The sequence below is a fragment of the Oryx dammah genome, unplaced genomic scaffold, assembly GCF_014754425.2.
Source record: "Oryx dammah isolate SB20612 unplaced genomic scaffold, SCBI_Odam_1.1 HiC_scaffold_25, whole genome shotgun sequence".
In the NCBI taxonomy this organism is placed as follows: domain Eukaryota; kingdom Metazoa; phylum Chordata; class Mammalia; order Artiodactyla; family Bovidae; genus Oryx; species Oryx dammah.
In genome coordinates this window covers 7,417,731-7,433,807 of record NW_024070209.1, presented here as the reverse complement: position 1 = coordinate 7,433,807, position 16,077 = coordinate 7,417,731, and the positions used below count along the sequence as shown (strand labels likewise).

Below are 16,077 nucleotides of genomic sequence, written 5' to 3'. Positions count from 1 at the left end.
AAATCATAGTTAAAGTTGCAATGATTCAGTCCTGCCCCTCCTGGTCGGGATGGCATCAACGGAAACATAGTGGGAAGCCAGAACTTTCACTATGTCCCAGAGGTACCAAGGAGGGCTCCTCCTTATGTCAACACAGGCTAAATGGAGAACCTGGAATTCTATCCCACCTGATTTTATTGAGGCAATGCCCACCCTCTCCTGCAGGAGCAGTGTCAAAAAAGCCAAAAGAAACAGACGATCTCGCGTTTACTAACATAATATGTCCAAATCCCTGGCTTCATTTTTTTTCATCATTCTTTTTTATTTTTTAAATTGTGAAATATGATGACATATTTACAGGAGATTTGGAAAATACAGAACAAAGTTACATATAGTTTCACTATATATTACAATTGTTTTAAGTAGATAAATTAAGATTTCTTAGTTGGAGTTTCAATATCAAACTCTCAGAAGTTAACTGAATGAATGTACAGAGAAGTAGAAGAATATAGTATACCTGAAGAGCATTATGAACCAATTTGACATAATTAAGATTTATACAATTTTCACACAACAGTAGGATACAAATTCTATTCAAGTTCCCATAGACTTTAAACTAGGAGACACTGGAATATATCCAGAGACTTAAGACCAGGTGCAGCAGACATTTAATTTCCAAATACATGGGATTTTTTAAAAGTATCTTTGATGTTAATCTCTCATTTACATACTTTCTTCTCTGCAATCACCCTCTGTGTTTTTTCAGTCTTCTAACTTTATTGAGTTTTTCAATGGCTAAATCAAAGATCTGGCTTCATTTTTAAATGAGGTCATACCAAGAACCAGAAAAATTTCAACTTCAATGGAAAAGATCACTCAGTAGATGGCAATGAAGATAGAGATGTTAGAATTATCTAAGAAGGACTTTGAGCGGGTCATGATAAAAATGTCTCAAAGAGTAAACATGTACATCCTTGACCCAAATTGAAGAGAAAACAAAAGTTACTGGCAAATAAATGAAAGATATAAAAAAGAACCAAAAGGAAAATTTAGAAATGAAAAATATAGTAGCCCCAAATGAAAATGCAGTGGATGATCTAGACAGTCAAATGGCACAGAGAAGAGAGATACTCTAAAAAAACTTCAGATAATTCAAATGGAATGAATTTTAAAAAATCCAAGTCACCCTTAGAAAGGCAGGATAAAGAAAAGAGAAACGAAAAACAGAGAGAACAAACAGAAAACGAAAATTAAAACGGCAGGGTTAAGATCAATAAGAACGTTAAGTATAAATAGTATGAAAAACAGTAAAAGTGTTAGTCACTTAGTCATTCTAACTCTTGCAGCCCCATGGACTAGCCTGCCAGGCTCCTCTGTTCATAGAATTCTCCAGGCAAGGATACTGGAGTGGGTTGCCATTCCCTTCTCTAGTGGATCTTCCCGATCCAGGGATCAAGCCTGGGTCTCCCAAGTTGCAGGCAGATTCTTTATCATCTGAGCCACCAGGGAAGCCCCATACACTGTTAAGTGTAGACTTTGCCTTAATGTGTATATACATAACAACAGAGTATTAAACTATGTGGGGCAAAAACTGATAGAACTTAAAAGAGAAGAGGATAAGAAGGATTCACTGTTAAATTGGGAGACTTCAACACCTCTTTATCAGAATGGACAGATCCATCTGGCACAAAATCAGAAAGGACACAGCCAGGCTTAACAAGGTCATCAATCAACTGGATACACAGTTGAAACCCTGGAACAACATGGGTTGGAACTGCATGGGTCCACTGATATGTGGAATTTTTCAATAAATATGCAGCTGTCCCTCCTAAGCCATCATGTCCACATCCATGGATTCAATCCAGATGGGTTTACTGTTAAGTTCTACCAAATATTTAAACAAGAAATTATGCCAGGTCTCTCTCTACAATATCCCAGAGGGAAAGAAGCAGATGTCCTACTTTCTAACTCATTCTGTGAGGCCACTGTTATCCTAATATCAAAACCAGACATTTATAGGGAAAGAAAACTACACTCAGTATCTCTCATGAACATAGATGCAGAAATCATCAACAAAATATTAGCTAACTGAATCCAACAATGTGTAATTATACATGATGATCAGGTAGACTTTATCCCAGGTATTCAAGGCACCTTCAACATACAGAAATCAGTTAATATAACCTATCACATCACCACATCAACAAGGCTAAAAAAGACAAATCACATGATCATATCAGTAGATGTAGAACAAATATTTGACAAAATCCAACACCAGCTCATGATAAAAACTCTTGGTAAACTAGGAATGAGGGGGAAATTCCTCAAGTTGATAATGTATATTTAGGAAACCCTATAAGCACACAAAGACAGCTAATATCATTCTTAATGGTGAACTGGAAAGTTTTCCACTAACTTCGGAAATAAGATAAGGATGTCTCCTCTCACCACTCATTTCAACTGCCCTGGAAATCCTAATTATGCTATTAGATAAGAAAAGGAAACAAAAGGTAAACGTATGTAGAAGGAAGAAATAAAGCTGTCTTTGTAGATGATATGATTGTCTATGAAGAAAATCTGAAAGACTCCATAAAAAAAAAAAAGAAAGAAAAAATGCTGGAGTGATTATAACAAGGTTGCAGGATACAAGGTTAATATACAAAAAAAATTTTTTTTTCATTCCAGCAATGAACAAGTGGAAACTTGAAATTAAAAACTTATAATTTACATTAGAGCCCACCAAAATAAATATTTAGGTTTAAATCTAACAAAATATATATCAGATTTATATGAAGAAAACTATAAATCTGATGAACAAAAGAAAAGAATTAAATAAATGGAGAGATGTTCCATGTCTAGAGTAGTAAGATAACATCAGGCTGTCAGTTCTTTTTAACTTGATCTAGACATTCAGGCACCCCACTCCAGTACTCTTGCCTGGAAAATCCCATAGACAGTGGAGCCTGGTGGGCTGCAGTCCATGGGCTCGCGAAAAGTGGGACACAACTGAGCGACTTCACTTTCATTTTTCACTTTCATGCATTGGAGAAGGAAATGGCAATCCACTCCAGTGTTCTTGCCTGGAGAATCCCAGGGACGGGGGAGCCTGGTGGGCTGCCATCTATGGGGTCGCACAGAGTTGGACACGACTGAAGTGACTTAGCAGCAGCAGCAGACATTCAGTACAACTCCAGTCAAAATTCCAGCAGGTTATTTTGTAGATATAGACAATTGATTCTAAAGTTTATACGGAGAAGCAAAAGGCCTAGAATAATACAACACTGAAGAAGAAAATCACCGTGGGAGGACTGACACTACCTGGCTTCAAGACTTACCATGAAGCTAGAGTAATCAAGAGAGCGTGGTACTGGCAAAGGAATAGACATACACAGATCAATGACAGAACAGAGAGCCTAGAAATCGACCCACAGAAGTATAACCAACTGACATCCAACAAAAACGGAGCAGAGAAAATGCTCCTGAAACAAGTGGACATCTACATGCAGGAAAAAAGGAATCTAGAATCAGACTTTACACTCTTCACAAAAATTAACTAAAAATGGATCACAGACCTAAAAGTAAAATGTAAAACTATAAAATCTTTAAAAGATATTACAGGGAAAACCTTGGGTATGGTGATGACTTTTTAGATGCCCTTGAGTATAGTGGTGACTTTTTAGATACAACACCAAAGAAACAATCCAGGAAAGAAATAATTGATAAGCTGGACTTCATTAAAATTAAAAGCATCTGCTCTGGAAAAGGCAATGGCGAGAGAATGAAAAGACAAGCTACAGCTTGGAATAAAATATTTGCACAAGACAACTGATAAAAACACTGATCTGAAGTACATAATGGACTGTTAAAACTCAACAATAAGAAAACAAACACCTTTAAAAAAATGGTCCAAAGACCTTGATAGACACCTCACATAACAGAGCTCATATCTCCTCCACCTCTGCAACCCCAGGCCCCTTAGTCTCCAGGTTCCTTCCCTAACTTGCGTTTCTCCAGACACCTGTCATCTTCCAACGTACTATAAAATTGGTTCCCTTTATGCCACTTTTTCTGCCTCCCCTCGCTGGAGTGGCAACCCCGTGAGGGCAGGGATTTCCAACTCTTTTGTTCACTGTTGTTTCCCAGAACTTAGAACAGTGAATACACAGTGTTTGTTGAGTCCATTTTAATCAACATTGTCACATAAACAGTAGCCAATCTTGGCCAGTACATGTGGTAATATTAACTCTCATGTACTAGGATGATGGGGATCATGGCATTAATAATGAGTTTTATTTATGAAGTCCTTATTCTTGATCAGAAACTGTACCAAATGCTTGATGTGGTCACACACACACACACACACACACACACACACTCAGAGAGCAGAGAGCATTCCACTAGGGAGAAGCTAGGATGAACTGACATGCCTTGGGGATGACTTCTTTAGGGTCTTGTAAGTTAGTATAGCATATTAAGAATGACTGACATTTATTGAATACCAAAGACATGGCAACCGCTATGCTAAGCATTTGTACTATTCTCTCTTTCTATTTTAACCACAGTATGAGGTTGATATTAAGCTTATCTTCCTTTCACAGACAAGTGAGGTGAATTTGGAGGAGACGAGAGACAGGAAGTCACGGCTCCAGACAGTGAACGCAGACATGCTGACCGAAAGCCCAGCTTGTAACGCCCACAGACCCTGTACCAAGAGCCAGTCCCTGTGCTGAGCACTCCGAACAGCATTTACCTAGTTTCCAAAAGAGGGGTCAGGAAACTGTGACAGTTTATAGCTGGTGGCAGCCCCATTCAACTCAGAGCTGTCAACTCAAAACAGGCATCACCTTTTCTGTGCAGACTCCCTGTCACCGTAGTTAATACTGAGGTCCCCTCCACACACACTCTTTCTCCTTTTATTTCTCTCTGAGTATGTGATTGGTTTATTTTTTGCCTCCCACTGCAATGAAAGCCCCATGAGGGCAAGAATTTAGGGCTGGCTCTAGAGCACCCAGAACAGTGCCCAACATACAGCAAACACTCAATAAATTTTTTTTTCATCAAATCTACTTAATACTGTTTTCTCAAAAAAGGTCTGAAGCCTGAGGCAGAAGCAATGCTAGTTAAAGATAAAATTGAGGCCAAGGTGGTCTTCTTGTTCCTTTCTGGTTTAAATATCCAGTACAAAAGAAGACAGAGGAAACAGCGTTATTTGGGGTCCAGACTTGGAATTGGACACAGAGTGTGGATAATACAGGTATAATTCTGAAGAGGAGCTTGGGCCCTGGGTCGGAATCTTGGGGATGAATGTCTAGAGTGCCCCAGTAGTTCTCACTGAAGTGGTTCTGTGCTCATCCAAATACCCCAGGACATTTGGCAATGGTTGGAGATGTGTTTGATGGTCACACCAAGAGGTACCTCTGACATCTAGTGGGTACAGACCAGAGATGCTGCGAAATGTCCTACCATGCACAGGACCGTCCTCCCACCACAAGTCATCTGGCCCCAGTGTCCACGTGCCAAGGCTGAGAAACCCTGGTCTACGGTGCCAGGACGTGTCCTTTCATTAGAGGGGGTTTCTACTTGTGCGTGTAGCTGACAGCGTCAGAGATATGACCGACACCCTCTGTCCAGGTTGCATGCAGCCTGTCCTCTGGGAAGAGAAGCCAAGGTACACTGATGTAAATGACAAACAGTCCTGTTTAATCGGGGCTTCCCACATGGTGCAGCGGCAAAGAACGCACCTGCCGATGCAGCAGATGCGGATTCTGTCCCTGGGTTTGATCCCTGGGGTGGGAAGATCCCCTGGAGGAGGGCATGGCAACCCACTCCAGTATTCTTGCCTGGGGAATCCCATGGACAGAGGAGCCTGGCAGGCTATAGTCCATGGGGTCACAGAGAGACAGACATGACTAAGCAACTGAGCACAGAAGGTATTTCCAAATAACTAGGTACTTGACATTTGTGACCAGAAAAGAAAAAAAAGAAAGACTGAATTGTATTTTCTATTAAACTTTGCAGAGCATGCTTTTTTTCCCCTACACAACTAACACAGAGCAGAAGTATTTAAAACTATCTTGTAAATTTATGACAATGTCCAGAATCATTGTATACAAACAAAAGAATTGGCAAATAAGATACACTACACTAGCATACTGGAATTGCAAGTAGAATGTGGGGGAGGCGGGGGGGCGGGGAGATGTTCCAATGAGATTAGTTTCCTCTGACAGGTTGATCTGTCTCCTCAATTGTTTAAGCATTTATATCAACCCTAGACTCAAACCTTAATTCAGTTGTTCACGGCTTCACGCTGTCCAGTACAAGGGCATGCATTTTTATGGTTTAGTTTGCCCTGCAGAGTAAAGCGTGGGGCTGTTTTGTGGGGACCTGCAGCTTTCTAAAAGACTGTGCTCTTTGAGTTGCTCTCTCAAGGTCCAGGGTTGGCTAATGGCAAAGGTCTCCACTTCCTTGCTGCCCGGCTCCCCGGACACCCGGTGTGAGGTTTCACGTTCTGTCCTTCTGCTGCCCTGCCCCATGAGGAGGATCACTGCCTTCTGACCTCTCTCTCGGGAGAAGAGGAGGAGAAGCTTGGGGCAGGGCTTGGCTCCCAGGAGGATCCGATGTCAGAATGTGCAGGAAAATGATGGAGAAAAAGCACTGCCAGGGAGAGAGAGCTGGGCCCTGGGCTCAGCCCCAGGGGATGGCCTGTGCATAGAAAGGGGGACACAGAGCAGAAGGGCTGGGGTCTCAGGCCAAGCCAGCAGCGCCTGCGGGTCTAGATTTCAAAGGAGCTGGCCTCACCTTAGTGGTGAGGGAGCTATCAGAGCTCAGCAGAACCGCTGCACCATCGGGGTATTGCCAACCCCTCTTGCCTCTTCTCATCCTCATCCACTCCACGCCTGCACTGAGGTCGGCCTTGTCATTCCCAAGACTGGTGCCTGTGCAGACCCCTCTGACAGCACACCAGCCAGCCATCGCCTCGACTCTCCCTGCTTCTCTCTCTTTCTCCTTCCTGGACTGCCTTTGCTTCTTTCCTTCTCCTAAGTATAACTGATATTTTACCACCTTCTTTACTATGACCTCTCTTAAAGATCATATTGTATCAAAAACCATCTCTGCAATTCTTGGTATCTGTTATGCTAATTAAAATCTTTTAAATCAGTCCTGCACATCAAGCTACTGGCTGAATTATAGTATTATAGTATATATAGTATTCCACTATCAACCCAAATTTAATGTGTCTAAATCCAAACTAAATCCCCAGTCTTCACTCCAAAACAGGACCTCTCCTCCTGATTCTCATATTTCCATCTTCCTACCACATTTACTTAGTTGAAATACTTCACGGTACAGTACTGGTTGGCAAGCAATTTGGCACCTTGGTAAAATAATAAAAATGCAATTTTATTCCTACCTTTTGATTCACATTTATGTAAATATAATCCAAAGAACTAACACAAATTATGACAAATGTTACACACATAAAATTATTTTTAATATGGAGGTGGCAACTAACATTTAAAATCTGAGAAACTATTAGGCACAAACATGGAGAAATATTAGCTAACTTAAAAATTAAAAAGTGAGGTATACGTTTTTATTTATAATGATCAAAACAAAGTACAATATGCATGTAAAAAGGACTGGAAAGAAATACACTAAAATTAATATTTATTGTCTGGAGGAAAGTGACCATTTTACCTTGACTCTATGTTATTTGGTGGTTATATCTACTACTGTGGGCAAGAATCCCTTAGAAGAAATGGAGTAGCCATCACAGTCAACAAAAGAGTCCGAAATGCAGTACTTGGAGGCAATCTCAAAAATGACAGAATGATCTCTGTTTCTTTCCAAGGCAAACCATTCAATATCACAGTAATCCAAGTCTATGCCCTGACCAGTAATGCTGAAGAAGCTGAAGTTGAATGGTTCTATGAAGACCTACAAGACTTTCTAGAACTGACACCCAAAAAAGATGTCCTTTTCATTATAGGGGACTGGAATGCAAAAGTAGGAAGTCAAGAAACACCTGGGGTAACAGGCAAATTTGGCCTTGGATTACGGAATGAAGCAGGGCAAAGGCTAATAGAGTTTTGCCAAGAGAATACACTGGTCATAGCAAACACCCTCTTCCAGCAACACAAGAGAAGACTCTACACATGGACATCACCAGATGGTTGACACTGAGATCAGATTGATTATATTCTTCACAGCCAAAGATGGAGAAGCTCTATACAGTTAGCAAAAACAAGACTGGGAGCTGACTGTGGCTAGGATCATGAACTCCTTATTGCCAAATTCAGACTTAAATTGAAGAAAGTGGAGAAAACCACTAGACCATTCAGGTATGACCTAAATCAAATCCCTTATGATTATACAGTGGAAGTGACAAACAGATTCAAGGGATTAGATCTGATAGACTGAGTGCCTGAAGAACTATGTATAGAGGTTTGTGACATTATACAGGAGGCAGTGATCAAGACCATCTCCAAGGAAAAACAATGCAAAAAAGGCAAAATGGTTGTCTGAGGAGGCCTTACAAACAGCTACGAAAGGAAGAGAAGCAAAAGGCAAAGGGAAAAAGGAAAGATATACCCATTTGAATGTAGAGTTCCAAAGAAGAGCAAGGAGAGATAAGAAAGCCTTCCTCAATGATCAGTGCAAAAAGATAGAGGAAAACAATAGAATGGGAAAGACTAGAGATCTCTTCAAGAAAATGACAGATACCGAAAGAACATTTCATGCAAAGATGGGCACAATAAAGGACAGAAATGGTATGGACCTAACAGAAGCAGAAGATATTAAGAAGAGGTGGCAAGAATACATAGAGGAACTATACAAAAAAGATCTTCATAACCCAGATAATCAAGATGGTGTGATCACTCACCTAGAGCCAGAAATCCTGGAATGCAAAGTCAAATGGGCCTTAGGAAGCATCACTATGAACAAAACTAGTGGAGGTGATGGAATTCCAGCTAAGCTATGTGAAATCCTAAAAGATGATACTGTGAAAGTGCTGCACTCAATATACCAGCAAATTTGGAAAACTCAGCAGTGGCCACACGACTAGAAAAGGTCAGTTTTCATTCCAAAAATCCCAAAGAAAGGCAATGCCAAAGAATGCTCAAACTACTGCACAATTGCACTCATCTCACATGCTAGCAAAGTAATTTTCAAAATTCTCCAAGCTAGGCTTCAACAGAACGTGAACCATGAACTTCCAGATGTTCAAGCTGGATTTAGAAAAGGCACAGGAGCCAGACATCAATTGCCAATATCCACTGAATCATTGAAAAAGCAAGAGAATTCCAGAAAAACATCTACTTCTGCTTTACTGACTACGCCAAAGCCCTTGACTGTATGGATCACAACAAACTGTAGAAAATTCTTAAACAGATAGGAATACCAGACCACCTGACCTGCCTCCTGAGAAACCTGTATGCAGGTCAAGAAGCAACAGACAGGACCAGACATGGAACAACAGACTGGTTCCAAATTGGGAAAGGAGTACATCAAGGCTGTATATTGTCACCCTGCTTATTTAACTTACAGGCAGAGTACATCATGAGAAATGCTGGACTGGATGAAGCACAAGCTGGAATCAAGACTGCCAGGAGAAATGTCAATAACCTCAGATATGCAAATGACACCACTCTTATGGCAGAAAGTGAAGAGGAACTGAAGAGCCTCTTAGTGAATGTGAAAGAGGAGAGTGAAAAAGTTGGCTTAAAACTTAACATTCAGAAAACGAAGATCATGGCATCTGGTCCCATCACTTCATACAAATAGATGGGGAAACAGTGGAAACAGTGACAGATTTTATTTTCTTGGGCTCCAAAATCACTGCACATGGTGACTGCAGCCATGAAATTAAAAGACGCTTGCTCCTTGGAAGAAAAGTTATGACCAACCTAGATAGCCTATTAAAAAGCAGAGACATTACTTTGCCAACAAAGGTCCATCTAGTCAAAGCTATGGTTTTCCCAGTAGTCATGTATGGATGTGAGAGTTGGACTATAAAGAAAGCTGAGCACAGAAGAATTGATGCTTTTGAACTGTGGTGTTGGAGAAGACTCTTGAGAGTCCCTTGGACTGCAAGGAGATCCAACCAGTCCATCCTAAAGGCAATTAGCCCTGAATATTCATTGGAAGGACAGATGCTGAAGCTGAAACTCCAAAACTTTAGCCACCTGATGGGAAGAATTGACTCACTGGAAAAGACCCTGATGCTGGGAAAGATTGAAGGTGGGAGGAGAAGGGGATGACAGAGGATGAGATGGTTGGATGGCATCACCAACTCAGTGGGCATGAATTTGAGTAAACTCTGGGAGTTGGTGTTGGACAGGGAGGCCTGGGGTGCTGCAGTCCATGGGGTCACAAAGAGTCGAACACGACTGAGGGACTGAACTGAACTGATGTTATATAAACTGAATTACATCTTATTTAGAGAGCAGTTTCTTTATCAGCCTAGATGCCCCTAGATTTCTTCTGTTTGGCTCCAAAATTTACATGTTAACTCTTTAATATCCTTTATGCCCATCAGTCCCTCTTGACCTTTGTTGCCCCATCCCTTGTCCTGCCCTGATAACGTCCAGGGAGGACCAAGATGCTGGTCCTTGAGGAGGATCCTGTAGGTTGGTTCATCAACCCTCTGAACTCTTCTCCCCCCTCCCCTTCTCCTCTTCCTCTCCTCCCCTGCCACAGAGCCTAGAAAGCAAGCAAGTCCAAGCCCCAGCCCAGCAAGGCCATGTGACATGGTTCTGACAAGGGAAGCATTGGCAGCAATCTACTGGAGAATTCCAGGGACATGCCTGTTCTCCTGAAGATGGGAGAAGATGACAGGGGCTGTCCATCTGCCAAGGACGTGGAAGAAAAGGCTTTGCAAAGCCAGAGTCCCTGATAGCATCATGACAGCGGCTGCTTCTGAACTTCTTACTGTGGGACTAAAGCAACCCTCATTTTTCAGTTGCTATTTGTTTTTGGCTACTTCCAGCTTCATGAGCTGCTGACTAACACCTTGCCTAGTTGCCTTCCTGCTTCTAGTCTTATATCATTCACAGCACCCTACCTTTTTTATAAGACTGAAGAATGAGCAGACCAGAAAAGAATAGTAAATAAATATTGGCAATAAAGGTAAAAGAGAGCTGACACATGAAAACAATGGTGTAGACCTAAAAAATTTACCAGAAGTATGAAAAACCATTTTCAGAGTAAACGAGGTCCGCTGAGTAAAGGTGTAAAAATTCCTACACACGTCAGTAGTTATTCAAGGCATCAGTGCCAGCACACAGTCCAGTCTAGCTAGTGCAGACTCTCAAGAAATACTAATTCTACAAAAATATTAAGTCAAGAGTGGAAACAACGGTGAGTCAAACATAAAAGACATTACAGTTGTGGAGCCTAGAATTAAATCGGGAAGGGATATATGAACAAAATAATTCTGCAGTAAATATTTGAACTCTGTGCTATAAATTATCAAATGAAAGCATGGGTTTTATAAAGGAGAGCCTGGTCTAGCCTCCATGTTAGAGGGGGCAAGGGCAGCAAGGACGTCTTCCTTAGGAGCTGAAGCCTGAACTGGCTCGGTAGGTGATCCTGCTTCATCAAGAAAACAGGGAGGAGGGCGTGGGAGGAGGGAGGAGCACCTGGGGAGAAGGGTGGACACCCTTGGGCCCTGCAGTGAGAGTGCAAACACTGGTTCTGAGCAACGCAAAGAAGGCCGTGTGGCCGGTCCATGTCTGCATGTTTGTTCCAACACATCAGGGAAAAACAGAAATTATGTTCAGTATATTCTACTTCATAAGGAAGCCCTTTCCACTTGGAAGTAATAAAGTTAAAATAGTTCATCGCTGAAAATACAAACTGCAATTTGGCATTGTCATGTCATACCAACGCTGCAGGACCTTCTAGGTATCCGGCACTATGCTAAGTGCTGGTGATACAAGCATGACTAGCTCACAGTCTGTGCCTTCGGGGAACTGCAATAAAGAATGAAGAAACCCAGTATTCATGAACAGTTGCAGTTGGGTACAAGGGGCACCTGGGTGGGTGTGGTTACAGGCCAAGGGGACGCCATACAGAAATGACTGACTCACTCAAGGGTTGAGTTACCTTGAAAATTAATCTACGCTCAGTACACCATCACCCGATGTTAGCAAATTAATGGACTATGACTAAATTTAAGCATGAAACAAACCAGAAAATCTGAATTCTGACAGATATTGAGAAGTAATGAAATTGTTTAATGGACTTCGAAGTACACAGTCCTACTTCAGAAAACAATTCTGAGAATTAGATCAGCCCCTCTAAGCTTGGGCAACCATCCAAATAACAAGATTTGAACATAAATGGATTTTAGAATATGCATTTGAGATTAAAAGAAAAATAAAGGAAACAGTGAATTAGACCAGACTGTACATACATACAAGTCAGGATCAAACAGAAAGGTAAAAAAAGCCAGCATAAGTTTACTTTGTTCTTTTATTGAGCTCTAACTAAAAGACTTTACTTTAAAAGATTTAATAGTAAGAACTAAAATCAGCCTTTTTCATTCACTGTAGTTGATAAGATCATCAATAAACAAAATCCAGAGGCTTGGACCTTAGATTAGTTCTGCCAGTGATCAACTGTGTGAAGACAGAAATCACACGGTTTCTCTGAGTCTCAGCCCCCTTATCGCGAAATAAAATAATTTCATCAGTAATGTCCAATAATTCTAAAATAGTCTTTCCAGAAAGCTATCCACCACTGTATCATTTTCAGTGATTTCAGTATTAGCTAACTGTAGCTAGCTAATGGCAATTCTGCCAATAATTTGCCTGGCCACAATACATCAGATTTCACAAACAATACTTTGAATTTTCCCAAGATAAGCTGACAAATGTACCGTTGTTGTTGTTTAGTTTCTAAGTCATGTCCAACTCTTGGCAACCCCATGGACTATAGCCCAGCAGTCTCCTCTGTCCATGGGGTTTCCCAGGGAAGAATACAGGAGTGCCAATTCCTTCTCCAGGGGATCTTCTCAACCCAGGTATCAAACATTGGCAGGTGGATTCTTTACCATCTGAGCCATCAGGAAATCCCAGCAAATGTATAATGCCTGATAATTATTAAGCTATGAAGTTGACAGGTAGTTCTGGAGTCTAGTGAAATCTCGTGGCTTTATCAAGTAGGAAACACACACTTTCAACCAGATTGAATCTTTTTGATGAAGTCTGTATCTTTGTCTTGGATAAAAGAAACAATAAAATAATCACCCAAATATAATGTCAGGTATCACTTGTATATACTATTTCTGTTGTAGGACATACCTCTTCTCACCTCAGTCATTTTTCCTTAGTGTTTTTGCTTAAAGTAAAGTAAGAAGTTGCAATATGTATGCCAAAGAGGAGCGTGACAACTTTAAAAAATGGAACACGGTTTGTCACTTGATCCAAAAAGTGACATAGTAATTATATGTAACGCAGCATAATTCTAAACATAATTGCAGCGCAATTTCGCTGACATGCACTCACCCCTTCCCGATCATTATTATGCACAGATAGCTTTACCCTGTTTTGCAACTTCGCCACCATCCCCTTAGGGCTTCCCAGGTGGCGCTAATGGTAAAGAATCCACCTGTCAATGCAGAAGACTAAGAGACTTGGGTTCGATCCCTGGGTTGGGAAGATTCCCTGGAGGAGGAAATGGCAACCCACTGCAGTCTTCTTGCCTGGAAAATCCTATGGACAGAGGAGCCTGGCAGGCTACAGTCCATGGGCTCGCAAAGAGTCCAACACAACTGAAGCAACTTAGCACACACGCACTATCTCTTCGAGATGCAAATTTTTCAAATATGCAGATTCACTCTTAAGTATATAGAGCCTACTGCACCTATCTTATTACAGGACCCCAACACACGAGTGTCAGCAACAGCAATATACAAATATTTATGCAAATAGCTAATGTCCTAGAAAGAATGACAAGCAAGGGATAGTGTTTCCGTAACTCTCTGTAATGTAACTTTTTATAACGTAAAGCAGTGTATCTGCCTGTTCCCCATGCCACGTCCTCTATCGTCAGTGAGAAGGTCCGAATCGTAAATGACATAAGAGAAGGTTTGGCAAGTGTGACTGAGACGACTGTTTTTTAAAACAATTATGAAATGATGGGGGAACTGTACTTATCTATTTTTGGTTGCAGCCAAGCAGATTTTTACGGGAAAGAGCATTTGCACCACACTCATTATCAAGACCAGCAGCCACAGGCCCTCTGAGCACAGGCGAGTCTGCTGGACAAGCACAGCTTCACCCCTTTTCCTACCCGGATCCACACCTGCTCCGTAACATGTCATGTTAACAACGTGATATAAGCAGATGCTATCCCCTCTGACAAACTCAAAACAAAATTAAAATGTATGGAAATTCATATTTTACATAAAGATGAAAAAAATGGATGACGGATGTAAAAGTTCATTGAGTTCTGTGGCTGTTAATTTTATGTGTCAGCTTAGTTAGACAACGGTGCCCAGCTGCTTGATCAAACAGTAGCCTAAAAACAGCTATAAAGGCATTTCGATGTGTCAGTGTTTACAGTCAGCAGACTATCAGTAAGGTAGATTATCCCACGGTGTGAGGCGCTGGGCCTCGTGCAATCAGCTGAAGGATTTAAAGAACAAAAAAGGGTTTCCTGAAGAAGAAAGAATCCTCCCCTGGACTGCACCATAGAAATTCTACCCAAGTCTCTAGCACTCAGAGTCAAGGCCTCAACATCAGCTGTTATTTGAATCTCCAGCTGCAGCCTTGCCCCACAGATTTCAAACTTAACAGCCTTTCAAACAACAGCATGAGCCAATTCCTTAAAATCTCTCCCTCAGTCAATCAATCAATTAACCTCAGTCTCTCTCTCTGTACACACACATACAATTCCTATTGATTCTCTGGAGAATCCTGACTAATACACATTTATCCAGAATATTAAATGTTACGTATTCTCTTTGAAAAACAGATTTATTTTTTTGGCCCTGTTAATGACACCACTAAATTCTGTACCAACCCTTAGTTTTAAGCTTATGATAAGCACTCTCTTATGAAAAACTTCATGAAACCAGCTGAGAATAAAGTTGACATATTGAGCTTATATACTTTTAAAAATTAGATTTATGTGCTAAATATTGTATACTTTCTACAGAAACTAAGTTTATATAGTTTCTATAGAAAAAGTAGTATGAAAACATGAAAGAAGCTGGGCAATCATGATTCCCAGTTAACAGCACAGGGCTCTCCTTCTCCTGCGGAATATCACACACAATGAAGTTTCATCATTTGGCAGAAATACAGTAACCTAATAGCAGCATCGGAGAAGGCAATGGCACCCCACTCCAGTACTCTTGCCTGGAAAACCCCATGGAAGGAGGAGCCTGGTGGGCTGCAGTCCATGGGGTCGCTAAGAGTCAGACCCGACTGAGCGACTTCACTTTCACTTTTCAGTTTCATGCATTGGAGAAGGAAATGGCAACCCGCTCCAGTGCTCTTGGCTGGAGAATCCCAGGGACGGGGGAGCCTGGTGGGCTGCCATTTATGGGGTCGCACAGAGTCGGACACGACTGAAGCAACTTAGCAGCAATAGCAGCATTGGTGGTCAAGAACCTGCCTGCCAGTGCAGGAGACATAAGAGACGTGGGTTCAATCCCTGGGTCAGGAAGATGCCCTGGAGCAGGGCATGGCAACCCACTCCAGTGTTCTTGCCTGGAGAATCCCCATGGACAGAGGAGCCTGGAGGGCCATGGTCTACAGGGTCACAAAGTCGGACATGACTGAAATGACTTAGAACGCAATCATATTCTTATGTATGACAATGGCAAAAGTGTTTTAAAATCAGGGTGTATATTTCAGTGGTTTCCATTGTAGGACGAGTTTTACATCTTCCGGAGCAGTTCTTCCTGATGCGCGTGTCTCAGTTGTGTCCGACTCTTAGCAACCCCATGGATTGTAGCCTGCAGGCAAGAATACTGAAGTGGATTGCCATGCCCTTCTCCAGGGGTTCTCCCCAACCCAGGGATTGAACCTGGGTCTCCTGCATTGCAGGCAGATTCTTTACCATTTGAACTACCCGGGAAGCCCA

At 41.5% G+C, this 16,077-nt stretch overlaps 1 protein-coding gene across 1 annotated transcript in view; it reads right to left on the bottom strand.

Moving 5' to 3' along the window:
* The window catches only part of TMEM182 (transmembrane protein 182), a 48,260-nt gene that overhangs the window by 29,300 nt on the left and 2,883 nt on the right, over positions 1-16,077 (bottom strand). The gene's annotated exons all lie outside the window — the stretch shown is intronic.